This window comes from Salminus brasiliensis, chromosome 19 (assembly GCF_030463535.1).
Source record: "Salminus brasiliensis chromosome 19, fSalBra1.hap2, whole genome shotgun sequence".
Lineage (NCBI taxonomy): Eukaryota > Metazoa > Chordata > Actinopteri > Characiformes > Bryconidae > Salminus > Salminus brasiliensis.
Genome location: NC_132896.1, coordinates 29,918,181 through 29,943,780, shown reverse-complemented (window position 1 = coordinate 29,943,780; position 25,600 = coordinate 29,918,181). Strand labels below are relative to the sequence as shown.

Sequence of the window (25,600 nt, the reverse complement as noted above, 5' to 3'; positions counted from 1 at the left end):
TACCACAGGAGACCTTTAGAGGTCTTGTGGAGTACATATTTGAATGGTTCAGAGCTGTTCTAGTAGCACCATGTGATGTTATGGGTGATTGTTGTATATAAAAAGCCAGTGTACTAACTTCTAAAATGCAGCCATGCATGCAGCATCTACGACGATGGGTATTGCCAATCCAGACAATCATTAAAGCTCAAGGGGGCTTGAAAAGTTGTAGTTTGATGAATTACTGATGGTTCTGGAAGAAGCCTACAAGGTTCCAACACAGCATGAAGATTCAGCTGTTGCCAAAAGCATATTTCATTGGCAGACGCCTTCAATTAAGGATAGTTGTTTAGAGAAGTGGTTCGTTACATGGTCAAAACAACTGGACCGATGTCCATCTCCCATCAACTGTGCGATGCACCACTGCTCCCACTGATGATTCCATAAGAAAAGCATATACATCCCACATACTGCTGTTTGGTGAGTTCCGCTTTCTCCGCCAAAATCAGGACCTTGTAAATGTTCCAACCAGCACTCCAGGAGTGCAGGAGTTTGCAGTACTTGCCTAATTCCCAGGTATGATCTGTCACCAACAGGAGGTGCTCTTTCTATTATTACACTCACATTTCTGTGAACCGGAGTCAAACAGGATCAAGGTTCCTCAACGCCAAATTCAAGCCTTAACCATCTTAAGAAGGCACCAGCAAAAACGGATTTAAGATCAAATGTAAAAAAAAAAAAAAAAAAAAAAAAAAGCTTCTAATAAACGCTCAGAGAGGAGGATGAAACTCTGGCAGCCACCAGGACACACTGACATCGCCATATCTTTCCCACTCACACCCACCCCCTTCCCCTCTGCTAAAATACCATGACTCATGGTTCTTTTTACAGCTTGTTACCAAGCCCAGAGTGCAGGAATCACATTAGAGAAACAGTGCTCGCGAGTTGCGCAAGAGGAAAGGAATAGCAGGATGGAATAGATGATTTACAGATCATTGATCAGACGCATTAAGTACCATGTCATAAATGTGCACCCGGAGTGTATTAAGAGCGCAAGCTGTTTTGCAAAGCCATGAGCCGTTGCAGGTATTAGTGAGAGGAGCCGGCTGTTGAATTTGAATGTCAAATGCAAGTAAGGCAGGTAAAAAATGTCTCTTCTATTCTAAATGCTGTGTTCATATTCACTTAATAACAGTGAGAAGATGCAGATTTTCAGGATTTCAATACATTTTATAGACCTAATTTGGCCCAAGGTTACATTGACCTTAGATCCATGTATAAATTGTACTAAAATATTTTCTTAAATGTTTATTAATAATTGCATTTTTTTTTTAGAAAGGTAACACTAATGAAGTCTGTATGCTTAAGGCCTTGTTGGAAAATATGTGGCATAGCTGAATTCATGTAAATATTATTAATTCGTTTTTGGTAAATGTAGATACCTAGATATTGCTTTTTATACATATCCCAGAAATGTGTGTAGTTTTCATATCTGGCAAAAATGCATCAGTTATGGCATCTATATGAATTTATTTGTGAGACATTGTTTTTATAAATTATATAAACATATAAAACCTATAACCAATAAACAAACTATGAGAAGGAACATCCTCCTTCCAGTCTAACATCCTATAAATACCCATCTCTACCTTCTGTGTCAGTGACAAGGTCTTTACGCTCCATCACCATAAAGTCACCTCCCATAACTTCAGTCATATCTCTCAAGTTCTCTGAGTTTGGACATTACAAGTGCAGCAGAACTGAATGTTCAACCACTAGGGGGCGCACTAGCCAGTTTTGAAACAGCTTAAGTACACAGTCATATCAGAATATTATGACCATCTACCTAATAATGGGAATAACCCCCTTGCCTCGGATGACACTAGCGAGACATCGTGGCATGGACTGTATTAGGTGGCGGAAGGTGTTTGTTATAGAGGGTATAAAGGGGTTAACTGCTCCACAGTGGCACAATGATTGCTCTGTACCACTTACTTGGATTCACAGCAGGCCTGGATTAGCAACACACAGGGCCCTGGGGCTTCGTCAAATCCAACGCTCCCCTCCATTGTACCACCAAATACCTCCAGACTATCAGAGTATTCTATTACTAGCTAACAGATATATAATCAGCAGCTGGATGAGATGATTAAAACTAAGGGAAGAGACCTGACTCTCCATGACACTGAGCTCCACGTCGCTACCTGTTGACTAGTCTCCAATAAGAATGAATATAGTAGAATCTAGTAGGCTACAGCACATTAAGCACACATTTACACATGATGGGGGAGATTTAAAACTGAAGCCCCATGGCTTTACAATCCAAATCATACAAGCTCTGACAGGCATAACAGTTTGAGGGTGGGGGGCCTGCAGGACCAGTAGCAGTTTGAGAATGTAGCCTGGCTACGTCATTGCGCAGCTTGGAAAACGATGCTTCCATTGAACTGGGAAATAAAACAATCACACAGTTTCAACAGTCATCTCTTGTAATTAAAGCCAAACAATGGGCATGCTCGAGCCCTAAGGCTTCAACCGCACCTAGACCATACCTTAATCCAGCCCTGCAAAGCACCATGCCAGTACTCAGCACATCGCTTTCTTTTTAATATTAGGGACTTTTTTTCAGTACCACTGGGTTCATCCATGTGGAGCTTTTTTTTTTGTAAAACAGTGTGTTTTCAGAATTGCTAACAAGACTTGCTTTCCCAAAACCGCCAGTAATCCTGGTTTATGATTGAGAAAATGTTACCATTTGCTATTAATGGTCACAATGAATCTGCCAGTGTACTTTCAGAATGTCTTGCCCAATCATTGTATTTGTAGTGCATTTGAAGGACTCAAGCGCCAGTTCTTCTTGATGATAAATGGAAGAATGTTAAATAAGAAGGCCTATTTTCCCTCTGGATTCAATTTTTATTTTAAACACATAAAGACATAAGCACTGCTTTATTCTATTCTTGCTGAAAGTCTTGTTTACATAAATCCCTTAAAATCTTTACAACCTTAACTCTTAAAACTCTTTATTACTGCCATAATCAACATCACTTGCATAGGCCCTAAAATAGAACCCTGTGGGACTCCAAAATCATCTGCTAAACTAAACAGCTATACAGTAGTTCTTGCTTTAGGGTTAATAACTAAATCATTAACCTAGGGTTTCAGGGGGTAAATAGTCATAGTTACGAAAGACTGCAGACGAGAAAGCCTTGCACTCGGATTGTCTTAAGAACATTTTATGAACCCTTCTTACCTTGAGACTGAAACTAGGTTTGGAAAAATAATCTTGACCATTTTATTGACCATTTTACTTAACCATTCAAAGACCATTCCATGATTTGTCTATACTGCATGTTTGTTAGAGCAAAGACGTGCCATATATTCTGCGGTTTGTAAGACGTGCTTACTATAATATCTTACCTTCACACAGTTCCTAAGTTGTGGGCAATCAATATACACAGTAATACTTTCCCCAGGGTAGGTAGGTGTGTGACCGCATTTTCCCCCAACTATACTGGACTGACAGCTGCCCTCGAACAGCCTAGCTGTACACTGTAGGCGATGCCTCAATTGTTTGTGTACATATAGCTGAGTACACCACTGTCTTTTTAGATGTGGGTTCTCTGTATGACTCATAGGCTGACCTTTTCAAGCTGATGTGGGACTCCGAAACTAGGTTTTCAGCATGGGATAAATTTTGCGTTCATACAAAATGGCACAGGCTACCTTATTTAAAGAGGCATTAGCTGATTTTCTCTCCTTTTGTACTACTAATTGAAAACTGTGAAATATACAGAGCATAATAAAAATTTAGCAGTGTGATCAGAACTGTATTAGATGCCTAAGAAAACCAGTTTGAAAAACAGTGCTGTAGCCCAGGCTTTCTCAGTGTTGTCAAGGTGGATGAAAAACTCTTCAGAGCATCATTATTCCACCCTCAAATTTAGTCAGGTCCCTGTATTGCTGAGAGCAAAAAATATGCTGTTCTGCCCAAAAATGTCACGCTAAGAAACATAGGAAATAAGAATTAATAAAATTGAGAGAATTTTTACATGCAAAAGGAGCGAAGTATGACACGTGATTAGCTACATTCCTCCTGGATACGTCTGTAAATACTGCAAGTCTGTGTTTGAGGGATAGGTGTTATATAATGAATGGAGTAAATATTTGTCACTTACAGAGCTGAGTAAAGCCTAAGTAAAGATTTGGGCCTCTTTCAGAGCAATATTTGTAATACTGTTCATTTATAGCAAACGATGCTAAATTGCTAACACAGGTAGTGGCTGATAAACTCATGGGGGCTCATTAGAAACAACTATTGGGCCGTGATAATATATAATATTATGCAAATCCTTACAAAATGAATTCTAAGTGTTTCTAGATTTATAATTTCACTTTCCAGAAGCTAAATGTTAAAGTGGGCAGCACCACATATTTAGAGTGAAATGCTAACACCATCATGCCATCACGGCCCATGGGAGTTTGAAGCTCACTCTGGCCAAATGCAACTGCTATCCGATGCTACAGTGGGTTCGTTAAACATAGGCTTGATTAGAATGTGCTGTGGAGCACCATATAACTCATATCCACCGCCTTCCGAAGAAGAGGACCTGCATCTCAACGGTCTGTGGAAGACGCTCAATTTACAACCACCATCCATGGGGTCAGTGGTCCAGTGGACTAAGGTGCTGTCACTATGATCAGAGAGTTGCTGGTTTGAGTCCCAGTCATGCTGCTAGCCATCGTCAGTCGAGGCCCCGAGAGAGCACAACTGGCCTTGTTCTCTCCTGGGTGGATAGATGGCGATCTCTCCCCACATCGCTTCGCTGCACTGCTGGCAGTCACAGACGTCTGCAGGCTGGTGCGTTGGAGCTGGGTATGCGGCGCTTCCCTCCAGGTGATATTGCATCGGTTCATGAGCGATTGACTGCGTTGTGTTGGTCCGCACTCACTAGTGTCAAAAAAATACTGTCTAAACATCTGGAGGGAAACCAAGGCCAGAACATCTTTACCCCAAGAAATGACTCAGTCATTAAGCTCTGATGAAGCGGACCCATCGGGTGCTTTTGAGGCTCTCAGCTACCTAGGTTAACTCCTAGGCTAGCGTCTTACCTCATAGCCTCACAAACATCTAACACAATGGCAAGAGATGTTTGGGGGGATGTTTAAAATGTAGCACCAATCACAGATGCAGGTCCTCTTCTTCTTGGGATGTGGGTCCCACAGCACTCTGATCTTTTGTGTTATGTTGGAAAGCTAGCTTGCTCTGCTCTAAATAGCTCTAAATAACACTAAATAGCCTGCTGGGTCAGCATGTTGGGTCAGCATAGCTAGCTACTTTATGATCCTCAGCAGTAGCATGCTTCAGACTCCATTTATTTTGTATGTGATATGAAATGACCAGAACTTCTACACACAAAGGCGCAAGAAACAGACTATTGGATACCTAGAAGCACTTGAGGAGCATGTGTGTAGCATGATTAGACAATAATTCCTTCTGAAAACAAATGAATGGTGGAACTAAAGGAACAAAATGGGTCACCACCATTAATAACCACTAGAGGTTGTCTTTCTTGAATCTTCGCTAATGCCCCTTTAAATGCTCATCAAGCCATTTCTGAGACACACATTAGGCCCCAAGAATATTGCATATAGCCTGTATACAACATCCTGACATTCATTTATACCTCAGCATTCAAACCCAGAACCCTGTTTTTTTTTACCAGGTTGATGAATTATTGACATTTTTTTCAGTATTTCAGCGATGCTATTCTCTTTCATTCCCCGCCATTGTGTTTTCCAAAAGTGCACGGTTTTAAAATAGGAACAAAGCGGCAGCAGGAACTCTGCCTTAGTGACTTTTTCTTTTATAATAGAGAAATTGTGTAAAAGCCAGGAAAGTCTCTAAACCTGCCTATCAACAAATGAGCGAGATGAAAGATCAAGGAGGCCGTGTGATGTTTTCTCTTAAATGTCGTTCCTCCTGCAGCAGGTTCTACTGCCGCACGTGTGGAGCTCCTGCACGTCTCTGCCTCTCTGCTTCTCAGCTTCTCTACTGATGGAGACTTAAAGATCTGAAGAACATCAGTGGTAATGTATAAAGGAGGTACCTCCACTTCTTTATGCAGACTTTTTTCCCCCCTCCTAGCTTTTTTTCTCCCTCTCCCCTGTGAGGATCCAGGGACAGGGAAATTTATTCTGACAGAAATAAGGCATATTGTGAACTCACTGTGGTGAATCTCGGGGCTGTCACAGTTAACTTCAAAACACGCCGCTGCCTCTCTCTCTCATCAGCTTAAAACGCTGGATCCTTGACTTTTCCCTTTTAAGATACGGACAACTTCTGCATGGCCCAGGACTGTACCACGCTCTTAAAAATAAAAGTTCTAAAAGGGTTCTTTGGAATGATGGCATAGAGGAACCATCTTGGGTTCGTTAAGTAACCTTTCAATGACGGTTCTTTTAAAGATTGTTCCACTATTTTTAGGTCTGCTTAAGCTGTAGTAGGGTGGTTGCTTGTTGTAGACAGGAAACCTGTTTACTCCAAACCCAGTCCGAGAGGCTAGCAAACTGGCTGGAAGAGCATTGACATTATTGACTGTGGTCAATCATACCCTTCAGAAGTAGCAGATTAATTAGACTGAAATTTAACCTACTGCCTAAAACTCAACTTAACATACTAAAGCTAAACCTAATTCTACCCTTAACCTAACCTACACTTAACCTACTACACATAAACCTAATTCTAACCCTAACTCAACCTAAACTTAACTTACAACACCTAAAGCTAAATCTAATTCTAACCTTAATCTAACCTAAACCTAACCTGCTACACCTCAGCCTAAACCAAAACACATAGACCTAATTCTAACCTTAACCTGACCTGAACCTAACCTTTGATGCCTCCGTCTAAACCTACACTTAATCTACTACACATAAACCTAATTCGAACCTCAACTCATCCTAAACTTAACTTACTACACCTCAGTCTAAACCTACACTCAACCTACTACACCTAAACCTAAACCTAATTCTAACCCTAACCTAACCTAAACCTAACCTCAGCACCTCAGCCTAAACCTAAACCTAATTCCACCCTTAACCTAATCTAAACCTAGCCTACTACACCTAAACCTAATTCTAACGTTAACCTAAACCTAACCTATGACACTTCAGCCTAAACCTACACTCAACCAACTAAACCCAAACCTAAACCTAATTCCACCCTTAAATCTAAACTTAACCTGCTACACCTAAATCTAATTCTAACCTCAACCTGATCTAAACTTAACTTAACCTAAACCTAGCCTACTACATCTCAGCCTAAACCTAAACTTAACCTACTACACCCAAACCTAACTCTAATCTTAACCTTAAATTCAAGTGTAAACGCATTTAAACCAGATACAAATCCGATCACTCAAACCACTTCAGGAGGAGGTCTGAGACGCATTGGATCCACATGTTATAGCAGTGTAAACACATCGTCTCTCCAGGACCTATTCCACTATCGAGGCCCCTTCCAGTACAACCAAAGACCACTTATAATTTCCACTCAATGAGCAAATCTGCACATTCTGTCCCACACAGCTTTCTAGTCTGACTAACCGGAGACACATTTCATTACTGAGTGTAAACACATGAGGCTAAAATCTGATCAGGATACAATCCAGTTACTAGACCAGGTGTAAAGGGAGATTCTTAATTATTCTTATCATTATACCTGAAACACCAAACTACTCATTTTCTTTCAGGGTATATTTTCAGACCAGTCTACTGCACTTTTGTGTCATGAGAGGATGCAAGTAGTGACAAGTACCCTTTCGCATGATCTGGAAAGTCCCTGGTTTAATGCCTCAGTATGAGTTCATACTGCATCTTATAAATGTGTCCTTCCTGATATTGTGTGTAGAACTGTGTGTGGTTTTGCAGAAAACTCTTGTGTATTTTTGTCTTGTTTTCATCACTGTTTGGCATAAAGTGCAGATAATTTTAGTGCAGAACATTTTAGTACACTCAACCCTCAAACCTTCAGTACACTCACAAAGGGTTCTGTGTGGTGCTAAGAAAGGATTCTTTGACTTATAACAGTGAAATGAGGCCTAAGGTGTCGTATAGGCCTGTTTCTAGAAAGGGTCTTTAAAGAACCGTGCACAAAAGGTTCTCTATCAAAGAGATGAGAAACAACCAGGCAAAGAACCACTCATTCATTCAAACGGTTGCTGTCAGTCCAAAACCTATTATCTCCAAAAAGGCAACTTTAAAAGAGAAGGAAAAAAAATCTTTCAATGGAAGTCAATGTATAAAGATGTAATTCCAAGCCATATTAAAGCATTTCTATTGGTGCATTCATCTGGATATTTCAATATAAAGTAAAGAACTACAGATGCTTTCAAATTATGCCAAAAAGTGAAAAACTACAAAAATGGAGATACAAGATTTTGTACCACATACAATTAAAAGGGTTCTTAGGGTTCTGTATGTAACCGTTTACTTTACTAAATATTAATTTAAAACCCATTTTGTAAAAGACCACAGAATGTTTAAAAGCCACATTACAATTATGTAATTACATACACTATATGGACAAAAGTATTTGGACACATGCCCATGTGTCATTGTTTCTTATGAAATCAAGGGTATTAAAAAGATTTTGAGATTTTGATTGTGAGGATTTGATTGCATTCAGAGACAAGAGTATTGGATGGAGCACCAGCATCATTTCAGAGAACACACTTCTTCCACTTCTCCACAGCTCAATGTTTGGGGGCTTTATATCCCTCTAGCCCACGCCTGGCATTAGGCAGAATGGTGCCAATCTGCTCCAGTTAGTCGTATTGTATTGGCAGTACTATTGTACAAGGACTAGACAATGTATGTGTGTGTACATTTGCACCTTTGAGTGCAATTTAAATAGCTGAATGCATTCATTGGAAGGGGTGTCCACAAACATTTGGACACATTGTGTATTTTTTTTTATAAACTTTATAAAGGTTTTTCTCACACTGTCTTGCTGACAGACAACATTTTGTAGGAAGTGTGTTTGATGAGATGTTAGAATTCTTTGTGGTCAGAAAGTGACCACTGATGAAGGACTGGAGATCACATATTTAGCCTTAACAGGAGGGCTGCAGTCTCTGTCAGCAAGGTGGGAGTTCTTCTAAGCTTCTAAGAAAGTGGTCAGTAAGTGTGACTCACACAAACGGCTCCAACAGTAATGTTCTTGAGTTTGTTGTTAGAAATCTTAGAATTCTCAGTGGTCAGAAAGGGACCACTGGTGCCAGTCTGGAGAGCACAAATTGTGCCTCAACAGGGGGGTAGATTCTCTTATCTGTACAGCAGCAAGGTGGACCTCTGGATTTAAAGCTTCTGGGAAAGTGGCCAGTCTGTGTGACTCACACAAACAGCACCAACGCTAATGTTCTTGTGAATTTGATATTTGGCCAGAAAGTGACCACTGGTGAAGCACTAGAGACCACAAAGTAGACATCAACAGGTGGGCTATAGTCTCTAACTGTACACCCCAGCAAGGTGGACCTACTGGTCTTAAAGGTTCTAATGAAGTAGCCAGTAAGTGTGATCCACACAAACTGCACCACAGCTAATGTTAGCTAGGGCTTCAGCATGTAGGCTATAGTCTCTAACTGTACACCCCAGTCAGGAGGCCCTACTGGGCTTAAACCTTCTAAGAAAGTGGCCAGTAAGTAAGTAAGTGTGATCCACACAAACGGCACTGACACTAATGTTTTTGTGAGTTTGATGTTCGAGATGTAAGAATTGTCTGAAATAGCAGGTTTTAGAGAACACTTAGTTGATGTTGACATCACTTGATGTTGCAATCAAAAAGAGCTGCAGCTTCGACACTCAATCACGTCTCTCAGCAAACCCGCCAGATGACACTCACAGCGAAAACACATTACCCGTGCCATGTTTTGCTGCTTATTGTTTTTAGGGCTGCTTTGCCTGGGGGTCATTTGACAAATCCATATTACCCGCTCTCAAAAGTTTTCAAAGAACCCCATTTTTTTCTTCTTCTTCTTCTTCTTCTTCTTCTTCAGTTCCTCAGTCTCTTTCTTCTGCGCCTTACTTTAGTTTAAGCTGTGTCAAACAGCACTCTCCCACCCCTTTGTAAAGCTGCTCGTCAAATCCCAGCACTGGCATCATGTCGGAGGTAAGCTTACAGCAAGTAATGGCACGCATTTAAACAACACACAAGAAGAAAAGGCAGGGGAGGAGATGAAATGAGAAGAGCATTTGAAGTGTCTGCCAAACTTTGGAGGAGTGAAGGGGATGGAGGTAGGTGGGGAGGGCTCTCGACGACATCATCAGTCTGCATTGCATTTTTTTTCCCTTTCTGAAGTTGGTAAAAAGATTATTTATTTCTTTAAGGGAGAGCAATAAAAACATCTGCGTGGCTCAGTCACATGGCTGGATGGAGTTATTCCGAGATCCCAACCTCCAGCGATTGTTTTTTCTGGAACTGCCCATGTCTCTTAGGCTTCTCTGAGTAGTACTGACCTGTGCTTCTAGCAGTGTGTGAATACAGTAGCCGTATGTGTGTGTGTGTGCGTGTGTTTGTGTCTGTGTGAGAGATCGGGACCAGACAGCCACGTCTGTCTCAGCGCTGGCCCTGTCACCCATTCAGCCACCAGTTCTTTCCCCCGTGGGCTCCGAAAGCTATGGACGCATTTCATCGGCGCTACAGTGGCCACACTGAAAAGCTTTCGCCTGCAGCTAGGGTGGCCTGTGGACTCCTGGCGGCACGGTACGCCTGCTTGTGTCACAGCTGATGCCGGGAAGAATGACTGATCCTATCCAGAGAGAGGGCGCCGAGCCTGCCGGGCATGCGCTCAGAAAGGAGAAAATATGGCTCGATTAAAATAACCTGATAGTCTGTGCTGTCAACCTGACCCTGGGGTGAGAACGGAAGAGAGCGAGTGGGGTGGAGAGAGGTCAACGTTGCCAACACTTTTTTTTTCTTACTCGTTGATTGGAACACACTTTCAATACCTTCCTTTCCAACATGCTGAAGCAGTTCCTCCAGTCCCCATAGCAACGCTGGTCTTACAATGTGTAGCTTTCAGTGCGCTAAAGTAGGCCAGGTGACCTCTTGGTAACTGTAGACATGTTTGGAACATATTGTACATGCCAGTGCTATCTATGGGCTTGTAGAGGCATTGGATCCACTGGAAATGAGGACTTCAGGCCTTCGATAGGATACAGTAAGGTGCCCGAAAGTTTGAGGTAGGTGACTAAAACTTTAATAGTTTTATAGTATGGTGACCAAGACTGTCAGGAAGGTGCCAGTGCTATCTATAGACTTGTAGAGGCATTGGATCCACTGGAAATGAGGAGTATGGGCTTCAGTAGTTTTCCAGTAAAGGGTTTTAGATAAGTGAACAATGTTTTGATAAATGTACATTATGATGACAAAAAGTTATAAGTTACTGACCAATGCTTTGATAGTTTCACAGTATGGTGGCAGGGTCTTTTATAGCATCACAGCATTGTGACCTAGAGTTGCAGGTGAGTGATCAAGGTGTTAATAGTTTCACAATATGGTGGCCAAGACTTTTAGGTAGATGGCCAGCATTTTATAGTTTTACAGAGTGGAAAAGTTTCAAGTAGGTGACCAACATGCTCAAGAAGGTGACCAAAACACTGATAGTTTTACAATACAGTGGTTTTACAATACAAAGGTTTTTAGGGGGACCAAGACTTTCAGATAGGTGGCCAAGGTTTTGATAGTTTTACCGTAGGGTAACCAAGACTTTTAGGAAAATGACAAAAACTTTGATAGTTTTGCTATATGATGATATGATGACCAAGACTTTTTAGGAAGGTGACCTTTTTTAGACAGATCCAAGTTACCAAAAGAAGGTGACCGAGACTTTGATAGAAGAGTTTCGGGTAGGAGATCAGTGAGGTTTGCAATATGACAACCAAGACTTTCAGGTAGGCAACCAAGTTTTAGATAGTTTTAAAGTATAGTGGCCAAGAGTTTCTGGAAACTTTAATAGTTATACTTAATACTTAATACCTAATAACTTTAATAGTTATACCATGACTAAGACTGTCAAGTAGGTGAACAAAACTAGGTAACTCAATTTTTTACAGTATGGTGACCAAGAATTTCAAATAGGTCACCAAAACTTAGAAAGCCTTACAATATGGTGACCAGTACCTTCTGGTACTGGTAATTGTTAATAGTTGAAAGGTGACCAGCTGTTTTAGGTTGGCCACCTAGACTTTCAAAGTTCTTCCCTTCTGCAGAGTCTGTAAGAGGATGTGTCCTAGTCATACTTCCTTTTGTTGTAAAGCACATATCCCCAATACAGGGCAAGATGCTCGCAGACACACATACACACACAAACACACACACACACACACACACACACACACACACACACACACACACAGTCATACTCATATACAGACGCCCACAAGCACACACTCGTCACAATTTCCTCATCTTTCTTTCAGTTTCACTTTGTCTGTTCTAAGCATTCCTCCTCCCCCTACCCTCATGGTTGGACAGAGTAACTTCTTTTCTGACGTCTGAAGTAACGCCAGAAGCAGATTATTCATAACAAGTCTGTATATGAATGGCATGATGACAAAACAGTCTAACCTTGTTATCTTAAAAGGTGTTTCATCACCTTTGGGCAACTTACAGTAACAGGCAGATCAAATGAAAATGACTAGCGCAGATTAAAGGTCATTAAGATCATAATCCTGCTACATCTAGTAAAGTATTACTTGAACTTTATATGTTAATAATTAGTGTTATTAATGGGTGATATTTCATCACTTTCCCAAAACAACAACAAAAAATCTCCATTTTTGCTCATTTTTACTTTTTGACATAATGTGAATTTGGCAGATGTTCTTTACATTGTTTATGAATTTAATGATGAATGCACCAATAGAAATGCTTCAGGATTACTTGGAAAATCTTTTAACCCCTTAAACAGCCTATGGATCGCCGGTGGGCTGAAAGTATTACAAACTTCTGTTACCAAAGAATAACCCAATCAGTTTGTACAGAAGTCCCTGTAGTTACTGAGTAATACACCTTAGTACATAATTAGCCTAATTTATGCATTAAGGGGTTTACATTGACTGCCACTGAAAGTTATGAAGGTTTTTTCCCTCTCTTGTTGCCTTTTAATTTTTGAAGATTTTTGCATCAGATTTTTGCATCAGCTTAAATTTTTGCAATTTTGACAGCTTCAATATACAGTTATATTTAGTTTATAATATATATATATATATATATATATATATATATATATATATATATATATATATATATATAATCTTATAATCTTAATCTTATAACTGTAAAATATAATGTAATAATATAATCTAACATAAATACTGATTGACTAATTGATATGTTGATTAGAAGAACACTGACAGAAGAGCACAGGTTTGGTTGCTGACTTCTCTGTGAACTCCAGGTACTGTATGGATTTCTTCAGCTCCACCAACACCTTACCTGATTTACTTTTACCCTTAGGCAAGTATGGGCCTGTGGAGGATCCAAACACTCAGCTTTCAAACGCTCAGCTTCCAAATGCTCAGTGACGCAACAGTCAGCTTTAATGCTACTGATTCATCAAATCCGTCCACTATTTAGTCTTTCCACAACATACAGCGCAACATACAACATCCCCATATGCAGGACTTATAGAATGTAACAGAGTAGCTTGCTCTCAGCAGGCTATTAAAAGTTAGCCAGGTGTATAACTTGGGAAAGGGTTAATGAAGGGCTTATTAGAGTAGCTAGGTGTTATTTCCAGATGGGAATTGGGGGGAAATCTGGCCTTGTATTGATGCATAAATTGCACTGATTATCTGTTTATTTGTATCTATAACCAATAAACCCTTACTGCCTAGACAAATACAGCTGTAGCTCATTATCTTGGGTGATTGGTCCATTAACAATCAATCAATGAATCAGTCAATCAATAAGTAGAACCTAAAAACTAGTTCTTCTGACAGCTTTACAAGTATTACAGCTACATGACCCGCCTTTCCCCTCTAGCCGGCACTCTACATCTGTAGTTTATCACCACATCTCACCACAGGAACTCTTCTGGTACTGAAACACCACAGACTTTGCTTCTCTTACGTCTTACTGCCATAATAATGTCTTGCCTATCAATAGGTCAGTAGGAGAGTCTTCTTTTAGCTCTGATTAACAAAGCAAAGAATGAGTTGAGGTTTTTGTTCCCCCCCTCTTCTTCTTTTTTTGGCCTCTTCCTGCTATCTTATTTTCCACGCCTCTGACTTGCCCTTTCTGTGTGTCGAGCTGCCGCGTCACAGAGCATGTGGTTTTCCTCTCCTCGCGGCACACAGGAAATGTTGCAGCGAAAAACAAACTCAGTCACCTTTTCCATGCTCTTCAAAAGCCGCAGCGGCTAAATATAGGGGCTTCAAAAGACCAAAATAAACTGTTTCAACAATGGTGTTTGGGTATTTTTGATCCAGACCACTGAAGCCTGTGCTAAACTCACTCGCTGGGTTCTTTGAGGTGGGATCTGGCCAGGCCCGCGACTTGCACCGGGAGCCGTCGACGCTCTGACTTCCGGACGGGTGACCAGTCGCAGCCAGGCTTTCTGGAGAGCAGATGGAAACAGGATAACTTACCCTGTTTGTTTTGCTTGGCTTTTGTTAACTCGGCTCAGGTAGTTTATGCTGGCTTGCAGTAGAACCTTCTGGTTCTGTAGGCGCTTGTACTGTACCTTTGACGACACTAGCCTATATTAATGAGCGTGCTGTCCATAGATTGATCAGGCATGTGAGGGAAAAAATAAAAAGCCTGATCACATAGACTTCCAATTAACTGTCATGGCTGTTGCTGCGGCGTGACAAACGCAGCCCATGAGCACCGAGGCAATACAGCTCTCCCCTTGTTATAGTAATAGTAGCAGGCTTGTTACAGAGCTAAGTATAGGTATCTTTAACAAGATGACACCTTCCATGTCGGACATCTACGACAGCAGTCAGTGGTTTAGGCCCATTAAGTCAATCAGACTGGCCGGTGCTATTTGTGTGGGTCCGGGGAAGCAACTCTCACCCTCGCCCTCTCCCTCTCCTTTTCCCTGCTTGTGTGTGTGTGTCTCTCTCTCTTTCTCTCTCTCTTCCCCCCTTCTCTGCCCCTACTTGCTCTTCCCCTGCCTGGCTCCCTCTCAACTGTTGTCTATAAACTGAAAAAGGCCATTGGGTCAGCTGGCCCCAGGAAAGTGGATTAGCCTTCATTGTCTGTGTGTAAAGAAAGTAAAAAGTCACCCTATAAATAGAGCGCTCTGCCTGGAGCTTAAACCAGCCGTGAGCGGATAACGGTTAATGAATCTGGCTAGGGTTAGTATGTTACTATGGTGACACACTGGGAAAGCGATATAGGGATATAACATCACTATGCCATCATTTGAACTCGTGTGTGCTTCACAGTCCTGCCGTTTGCAGTGCTCTCTAACACAGCCGAGCGCTAAGGGGACGCGCTAGGTTTCAGCAGATGTGGCGGAGTGAGCGACTGGCCGCACCGTGCTGGCATTTACTCGGGAGGATCGCCTCATAAACACATCATGACAGTATATCCATCTTGTCAAGAAATTACGCGTCACTTGAAAAATAGCCTTCGTTAAACCGGCCTCTAAACACCCATCGCAATCATGAGGCTATTGCTCAGCGCTATCAAGACGCGTTAAAGATTCCACACATCAAAAAGGGTCCACAAGCACTTTTATCACTTCAATAGGACGTTACATCTGAACACTGATTCAGATCGTGGGTTTATATTAAAGCTGCAAGCGGAATGTGTTTGTATACAGTTATACGCAGTATTTTATGTATCTGTATTATATGCTAATTAGCTGATTACTAGACTGTGAAGTCGCAGCTTGTCGTAGTCATCACACTGCCACGGTTTTCAGACTAGGCAGTCAAAAGCAATGGCAGCTTTGAGTTGATCAGTGAAGACGTACTTTGGCTTTGAACTGTGTGCAGTAATTAAGGGGAAAGATGGGGGTCCCTGTTTTTCATTGTTGGGCATCTTTAAGGGTCTTTTCTCTTTTTGTCACTTTGGAATGGAGACTTGGAGCATTGGGGACAAAACAGCTCTACTGAGTAGCACATTGTTTACAGTTCCACTACATCTGACAAGCTTTGGAGCCCAGTGTGCACACCAAGTAGTGGTGTACATCCTCTCCAGTCCAAGGTACCCATTGCTTTGCACACATTGCTAGGCACCCCAAACCTGAACGGGATCAGAGCTTTGGGAATGGGAATAGCAGTAACTATACAGGGCAGTGGGTCTCCAGGATCTCAAGGACCTCAATGAGATGAGTTGGGGATGAGGTGGGGTGGTGATTATGCAACATCCTGACCTCACTAACGCTTTTGTCACTGAATGCAATCACATCATCACAGCAATGCTGTGTTCTCTGGAATGATGGTGCTACACCAAGTTTTTTTGGGATGAGTTGGTTAGATGGGGATGAGGTAGAGTGGTGATCATCCAACATCCTGACCTCATTAAAGCTCTTGTCACTGAATGCAGTCACATCATCACAGCAATGCTCCTCCAAAATCAAGCAAAAATCCTTATGCCCTAAACAGTAGAGACAGTTCATCCAACAAAAGAAAAAAAATATTTAAAAATAATAATAATTTCAGGAGAAACAATGAATGAGCAGGTGACCCAATACTTTTGTCCATGTAGTGTAGCTATTCTAATATCCTTTTTGGAGATTTAAGGCAGTTTAAGGATTTTTTCCTGTTCCTGAAAGGAGTGGCTACACAGAAAAGCATGCTACATCCTCTGGTTTGGTCAGACTGTGGCCCATGTTCAACTCAGTCATGTGGAGCTGGAGTTCCCCTGGACACACTCCAGTCTCCCTCCTCCTCACTCTCTCGCTCTGTCTTTAACTCTCTTGCTTTTTCTCCTGTGAGGATTCCAATGCATCCTACTGGGCATGGAAACAGTCTCCAAGGCCTCCTAAACCTTCCTTCTTTTCTTTCTTTTCTTCCCCCTTCCCCCCCCTCCCCATTTCAGCAGGACTTCTTTTTTGCAATGGCCGCTGACCTTTTGCGTTGACCCTCAGCGAAACTGAAATGACTCACTTCCTCTTCCACGGCTCTTCAGCTTTTATTCGGCAGGCTAAGCGAGTACATTCCTACAGCAGTGTCTAATACAGGAACCAACCTGGTGGAAGAGCTACTGCAAATACTCAAGTCACTCCATATCCATGTTGCAAGTGAGCCAGAATAACAGTGATTATACACTCCTAGAAATGAAAAAGAAAAGAACCACAGAAGCCATAGACAATCAACTTCTGGTTCCCTGAGGAATCTTTCAATGTAGAGTTTTTGTGTGAGCTTGAAGAACAGAAGGTTTGTAGTTCTTCGTTTAAACAACTTCACATATTGCAAAGTAGTGGTTATTAAAACAGGCCTCAGGGATCCCTGGATGGTCCAGATCTTTACTCCAACACATCTTGCAACACATGCAAAATATGGAATGTCTGGGGGATCAACCAAAGCCTGGATTTGGAACCTCTGATGTAACGCCTGTATACCTATTCAAGGGTTTTCCTACAGATGTACATCCAAGCCTATAACCTTTAAGAAAACCTCCATTTCAAACAGTATGCAAAGAGTAAGGTGTCTGAACTGGACCGTGAGGAAAGCCTGAAAAGCTGAGAGCTTCCAGAGAATCAGTCTTCCAGTTATCTCTCCATTTTGACCAGAATTCAATTCCCAGCTGTTGTGAATCTTCCCCCCTCACATTATTGTGTAATCGGACAAGGAAATATGATGGCAGTCAAGCACAAGCAGTGTGAGCCCAAGGTGTTCTGGGGGGAGGCTGTTATTAGTGGTGTATTTGTCAGCCAGAATTACAAAGGGATTTACTGTAATTCAAGTGGGAATCTTCTTGTAATCGCCAAGTGGGATGGAATGATGACAGCCCCGCCCTGTTCTCCCATTAACTGCAGTTATAAACCCACAGCCACGGCAAGGAACGTGCCTTGTGTTGCACCATCAAATGTCTGGCTGGGTAATGAGCCGTAGATGTTTGGTGGCATCATGTTCACGTCGAAAAGGAGCATATGGTGTATATGTACATATATGAGGGATTTCAATACACTTGCCTTGACAGGCTTCGGGCTAAATGTGTGGAGATTCAGCTGAACCAAGTGTTTGTGCACAGACAGACGACACAGCCCTTAGCCTCAGGGCCTAGAAGCATGGAAACAATCATCTGCTTTATGCCCTCCCCAATCACGACCAGTCAGACAACTACTGCTCCGCAAACCCCATGTTAGATTTTCCACTATTTTTACCTGCCAATCATCTTAGATTCTGAGTCATGGCACCTGGTGTAGCGTGCTCAGTATGTTTTAGTACATGGTCATAAATCAAGGTCTCTGCACATGCTAGGAAGGAATGTAGGAGGAAATGTTTTAACAAGCCACCTCCAAGGCTCTGAAAACTCAGAAAAGTCTTTATTTTTTATTTATTTATTTATTTTAAATAATTATATTTATAGCAAATTCCGTCAGCTAGGTCTCTCCATATCGCACACAACGCTAAGCTGGGAGGATCTATACTATCATAACCACATATTTTCGCACACTTTCAAGCATATTGGTCCAAGCATATTGGTTGCCCGGTGACGTTGCATTGGTGGGGCAGCGGTTCGGAAAGAGGCAGTGCCTGGTTGCTCATGTGTTGAGGTATGTCTCAGTCCTCACCCTTCCAGAGCATTACATGTGAAAAAGAGGAAAGTACTAAAGAGTGAGTATTTAGAATTGGAGAGAAAGTCTCTAAGTCGCTTACACTTGTTGATATGCAACTAGGATATTTTTAATACTCTGTTATTGCTAGAATTAACTGAAATGCTGCTGAAAATGTGACAGTGTTGAGCTGCTAGAGAGCAATTTGGGTAAAGGGGAGGGGTGAAAGCAACTGCCAGAAATAAAGCGTTTTCACAGAATGAAAAAAGTGTGGTTATGTACATCATATATTTGGAGTAGTACTTAATGATACCCAAAATATTACAATTATGGATCAATATATTGTACATAGTGTAAATGGTATATTTAGTATAAATGGCAAATTTGGTGAAATGGTATATACAGTATAAATGGTGTATATATAGTGAAAATGGTATATAAATTAAAAATGGCATACATAGTACATATGGTATATGTAGAATAAATGGTGTATATATAGTGTAAATGGTATATAAAGTGTGAATTGTATAAATAGCATATATGGTATAAATTATATATATAGTATAAATGGTATATATGACATATATGGTATGAATGGTATATATAGTATAAATGGTATATAAAGTGTGAATTGTATAAATAGCATATATGGTATGAATGGTATATATAGTATAAATGGTATATAAAGTGTGACTTGTATAAATAGCATATATGGTATAAATGGTATATATAGTATAAATGGTATAAATAGTATAAATGGTATAAATTACATATATGTAGTATAATTGGTATAAATGCTAAAAGTACTATCCACAGTTTTTTTTCACTGTAGTCTTTTTCTTCATTAGTGAATTCCAGCCAATACTTCTCTGTGCATATTTGCTGGTTGGTTTAATTTGGACCTCTTATCTGAAGACCACATCTAACAAACACATTCAACGGCTATGGAACAACAGTGGGAAAAAGCACTGTACCTATAAAACAGGTGTAAATCTATAAGCTTTTTCCCAGAACCTTTCAGGAGCATTTCTTTTTCAAAGTGTGTCTCAAGTCTTTTTTGACAGCTTACGTGATAAAAGGAGTCTTTTATTCATGAGGCACTACCATAAAATATCTCAAGCATTATTTCCACTCTCCATTATCAGGCTCAGAGGTGCTGAACAGCAGCGGCAATTCAAAAACAAGTTCAATGCCACATCGAAAGACTTTCATTCTTGCACTGCAAACGATCACCTGAGGACAAGTAGTGACGGCAGAACCTCAGCCACAGTTGTAAGCAGATAAGTGTCTTAAAGGGGCTTTGTTTGTTTAACCGTCTGCTCTTAAGCGGGACCACATGGTGTGTTTTATTTAGGGCCTTACTAGCAGTGTCGGCATCTGTGAGGCGCAGCGAAAAACGAAGCTTCCGTTTTCCACGCGTCAGCTTTGGACTCTCCACTTCTGAGCCTGTGATGTCACGGAGCACAGGAAGTGACATCACTTCCTTGTTTGCAGGCTTTGGTAATTGCGGCCCAGACAACAAATGACAGCTGAAATGTTTTGTGCTGGAAAATGGATGTGACTGTGGTTAGAGGTTAGCCTCACAACAGTGTTCCTGTATTAGGTTCCAATCCTCTGGTTCTTACAGTGAGTACTGCACCCACATGTTTCATATGTAGACAAAAAAAGAAGAGAAACGCATCATCAAACATCCACGTCAGTCTGGAGCTCAGACAGATTTTCAGTGCTATTTTAAATGTTAGCTGCTTCATTCATTTACAAACATCCTGATCATTTGACGTGCACCTCTTCAACACAGAGAGCCACAATATCCAAAGTATAAGATTACCTAATATATTACACTCATAGCTCAATGTGTTTTTTAGACAAAAATCCCAAATAGTGCTATAGTTATAGTCATAGGTCATATTCAAAATAGTACTTACTTACTTACTAAAAATATTCCTTCAAAACCCAACATATAGCCTATTAAAGCTACATTTATTATATACTGTTATATTAAAATAACAGTAGTCATTAACCAAAACATCCGAAATAATATGCAAAATAGAAAAGCTACAGGTGTGTTGCTTTTCTTTATTATTGAGAAGAAACAAGACCCAAAATATTACACTCTCAGGTCTATATATATATATATATATATATATATATATATATATATATATATATATATATATATAGGTCAAGAAGTGCCCAAAATAGTACCCTTAGTTTTTTGTTTTGTTTTGTTTTCAGAAATCCAAAATATTCCAAAAATCACAACATAATATATTACAATATATTACTGCTACAGGTAATGTTTTGTAAACTAACAAAATAATTCAAAATAATATCCAAAATAGTAAAGCTACAGGTCAGTGTGTCCTTTTCTTTATGATTGAAAAGCAAGATTACACTCTACATATAAATAGGTCAATAATCCATAGTATAGTACCCCTTACATGTCAGTGTGTTTTGTTTTTAGTCCAACTTGTACTCATTATACTTATATTATTATCATAAGCAATAAGCAAGCAAATTTAAGACGATTTAGACGTATGATGTCTTTGTTTATTTTTGTTTAAAACTTATTTTATACTATTTTTACTCTTTTATACTACTTATATACTATTTGTAACACCATACTCACAAATTCAACATAATATCCAATGCAATTATAAAGCTACAGGTTAATGTTTTTTTCTTCCTTATTAAATGTAATTTTAATACCAGCAAGTGTATTTCCAGTTGCATGTGAGCTGGTTGGTTAAATTTGGGCCTCGTATCGGAATGGCACATCTAGCAAACATGGCAATGGAACAATAGTGGCCTGTATACTGTACTTTTCCCCTCAGTCTCCGACCACAGCCCTTCACCTTACCGCTTTGCTTTGCATAGTAAAATGGCCACAGCACTGGAGAGTGGGAGCAAACTGTTGCCTGGCTGCAAAACCTCAATCACCTTTCAGTGTGTGTCACTCACAGTCATATATGCATTTCCTGTGTGCTGGTGCGAAACAAGCTACAAGTTAGCATGACAAAAAACCCTCCTGGCTTCTGCGCTTGGCGAGCTTAACATGAGCAATCTGTAAGACTGTAAAAGCGTAAAAAAAAGAGAAAAAAAGAAAGCAAGAGAAAACCAAACGCTGCGAGTTTCCAACTCAAGTTGACCTGTTGAATCATGAGACGGGTATCCGTGGCCTCTCTCTGGTGGGAACATGCCAGCATCCCGCACAATACATCATGTTTTCATCTAAATAAAGCAAGCAAAGACAATAGGCTCGGGTACCTTGGAGACCAGGAGGACTTCTTTGCCATGGCAACTGTGCGCCGGGATACTGTGAGCTGAGATACGGTCTCCGGCGGCCGTGGATGTGGGAGAATGCAGAGAATGTGGCGAGCTTTTGTGCCATACTTCATGTCTCAGGCATGGAATCACTCGTAGAAGTCAGTAAAAGTGTCCCTGAGTATTTCAGCTACTGCTTCTAAGAGAGGCGCTTGTGTAGATTAGTGCTCTTATAGACTGTAGGCATGCAGACAGGGTGGCAGGGCTTGCGTTTGTCTTGAATGCTGAGGTCACTTTTACTGATTATTGAAAGGTGACCCTTTTTTGATTTTCAAAAAGAGGACACTGGGGACAAGCAGGTGTCCACCGTGGTTGGGGTGTAATGGCGGCGGGGCTTCAAGTAGGCCTAAGTTGTATGACCGTGCCAGTGTGTGTGTGTGTGTGTGTGTGTGTGTGTGTGGAGGAGGGAGGTAAATCTAACACATCTAAAACCATGCAGCTGTGTTAAAGAAAATTAACCTACCGTGTAAATTTACCTACTCATTTACAACTAAGTCTTAATAGCCTATGTGACAAAATCATCACCTATAAGTTCAATTCATGTGCCTCACAAGAACAAAAATTATGCAATAATTAATTAATAATAATAATAATCATCATCATCATCATCATAATATCTATGTATTAATCCATATATACAATTAAAATATTTTACATAACATATTTTATATTTATAAAATGTAAAATAATATATATATATATATATATATATATATATATATATATATATATATATATATATATATATATAAATTATATATTATGAAGTTAGCGATAAAATGAAATAAAGTCCAAAATAAAATCCATTATTTCACACTTATAATAATTTAAACATTGAAAGTGGGCGTAACAAAATAAGGTGAATAACTCTACTACTAAACTATTATCTTGGATTTATTATTATTATTATTATTAGTAGTAGTAGTAGTAGTAGTAGTAGTAGTAGTAGTATTTTTCTATTTGCTCATTTACCATCATTGATTTTAGTTTAAGTTGATTAAATATTTGTATGTGTTCCCTTTCAAACTCTTTTCCCTTTCAATCCCTGATCATTGTGCAGGCTTGGCTACAATGAACATGAGGGTCCCTTTGGAGTAAAAATAAAGGTTTATTGATTTATTGTTTGATTGTTTGATTAGTTTGTGTCAATGGCCTAAAATCAAGGCGAACCCTGTTGAGAAATCAGAAATCTCAAAAGCTGACATGTCCAGGAAAAAAAGAGGACATACGGTAACCCTAATTCATGGCTTATTGATCTCTGTGGTGACATATAGGCATTTGAGATTTGCTTCACGTGTAAAACGTAGATGGCTGAACTTCACACAGTGTCCATTTAAAATGCAATGTAGAAGAATACAGTAGAGTATATATATCACTAAGCATATTTGTGAAGGGATGTGCAACTTCCACAAGTGCAATTGTGATGTATTTACAGGAACTCATAATGTAAGAGCACATTAAAGGTTCTTGATAGCTGAAGCACAGCACTTATTGCTTTCATTAAGTGGAATTACAGTGTAGTGCTTTGTTCGAGAGGAAGACGTGTGCACAAGTCCATGTGTCAAGAGGAACAAGTGTGTACAAGTCCATGTGTAAGTGCAAACGTACATGAGTGGGTGTATGTTTGTGTACACTCCTTCTCATTCTCTCTCTCTCTCTCTCTCTCTCTCTCTCTCTCTCTCTCTCTGTCTCTCTCTCTCTCTCACTGTCTCTCTCCTTACAGGCTAAAGTGCAAAGCGAACCGTAGCAGCAGCAGCAGTAGCAGCAGCAGCAGCAGCAGTCATGGGGTGAAGAGTGTGAACTGCCTGTTGTGTGTAGACCAAGCTCCTGTTAGTTTCCTGTGGTGGTGGAACAAAAAGTGCAGGCCTGTGTGCACTCTGTATCACATCGGCTTATAACGGGGAACCGGGGCCACAAGATGAAACTAAAAGTGACTCTGCTTGAGTCTGCCTGCTGGTTTTCAGTGGTATTTTCAATTCCTTTGACTCATTTGTTGAAGGTCTAATGGAGATATGTTAAAGGTCAATGTCTCATATATATGTTCATGTACAAACGATTAGAAAAGACTAGAAAAGAAAAGTCAGGCCAACAGAAAATGACGAAGTTTCGACCTCATTTCACAGCTTCAACCAAAATTTCACCTCACATTTTTTCCTTCTGCATCTCAGTTTGGTCAACAGCACGTACTGAGTCGAGTGTCCAAAACATCAGTAGGTCGGAATGAGCTGCAGCTGAAATTGATGAAGTATTGTGCAAAACAATGTGGCTCCTCCCCCTCAATTTCCTTACTGTTTATTCCCCTCTGCATGTTAGAACTCCCGAAACTGACTTATGACAACTGACCATGAGTCTTTGCTGGGAATTGAACTTTGACGTGCAGCAGTTAGACTGTAGGGCCGGTCTAGAGCTGTGAACCTGTGAATTTCTATGCCATAAAAACACAGTTCTATGTAAATTTACCTTTCCCTTCTTTTTCAGACACAGAAATGTAGACTTCACAGATCTAAAGCAGAGGAACTGTGTAACTGCCAGCTTGTCAAAAGGCAGGAGGTCATAAGTTCAAATCCCTTCAACAATCACATAGTCCCATAGTCAGGGATCCCATAGTTCAGGTGTCTGAAGCTATGTGGCACATGCATTATAGTTATAGAGTGAATTGAAATGCTAAACACATGTAATGATAAGATAAAGAAACAGTTGTCTTGGCTGCCTATCACAGAACAGCGCTGTCTACAACTGCTTACTACTGAACATTAATCACAATGATTTGTTGGACTGATTTGTTTTATGCAGACCTCTTGCATAGAGACATAACTGAATACAAATACATTATTCAAAATAAACAGATTATTTAAACTTCTAAACTCATACAAATACAGCTAATAGCGTTGTGTTACAACCCTACTAATGTGTCTATACTATATACCAGCTCACTTCTGAAATTCTTCAATACAAGAGATTCATTTGATTGATTTGTTAAGGCTTCATTTGTTCAAGGTTTCAGTTACAGGCTATACATGATCAGTAATGAAATTCTTAATAGAAAATATTCTTTTCACTGATTCATTTGTTCAAGACTTTATTTAAAGGTTATATCAGATAACCACTGAAGTTCTTCAATTGAAAGATTCATTTGACTGATTTGTTTAAGGATTTATTTGTTCAGGCTTCATTTACAGGTTATTTCTCATTAGTACTGAAGCTCTTCAAATGAAATGATTTATTTGACTGATTTGTTCAAGGCTTTATTTACAGGCTATATCTGATCACCACTGAAGTTCTTCCATTGAAAAGATTACTTTGTCCTATTTTGTTTAAGGCTTTATTTGTTCAAGACTGTATTTACAAGTTATATTGGATAACTACTGAAGTTCTTCGGTTGAAAAGATTCATTTGACTGATTTGTTTAAGGTTCTTTTTAACTTCTGGAAAGTACTGCTCCTTAAATGTAAGCTCACAATACAGATTATCACTCAAATGGCAGCCAATGGAATTTTTGCACCACTGAATACGGGTGTTTGCTTTGGGAGCTTTTCTTTTCTGAAATGCAGTGT

General features: G+C 40.1%; 1 long non-coding RNA gene across 2 annotated transcripts; it reads left to right on the top strand.

The window, feature by feature from the left end:
- Positions 1–945: 945 nt before the first annotated feature.
- LOC140541194 (uncharacterized) lies at positions 946–25,524 on the top strand. 2 transcript variants are annotated; one of them, XR_011977910.1, is made up of 3 exons: positions 946–1,120; positions 5,969–6,069; positions 23,770–25,524. It is a non-coding gene; the product is annotated as an uncharacterized lncRNA (long non-coding RNA). The 2 variants fall into 2 exon arrangements; XR_011977909.1 differs by having other exon boundaries at positions 5,969–6,085.
- The last annotated feature ends 76 nt before the right edge of the window (positions 25,525–25,600 follow it).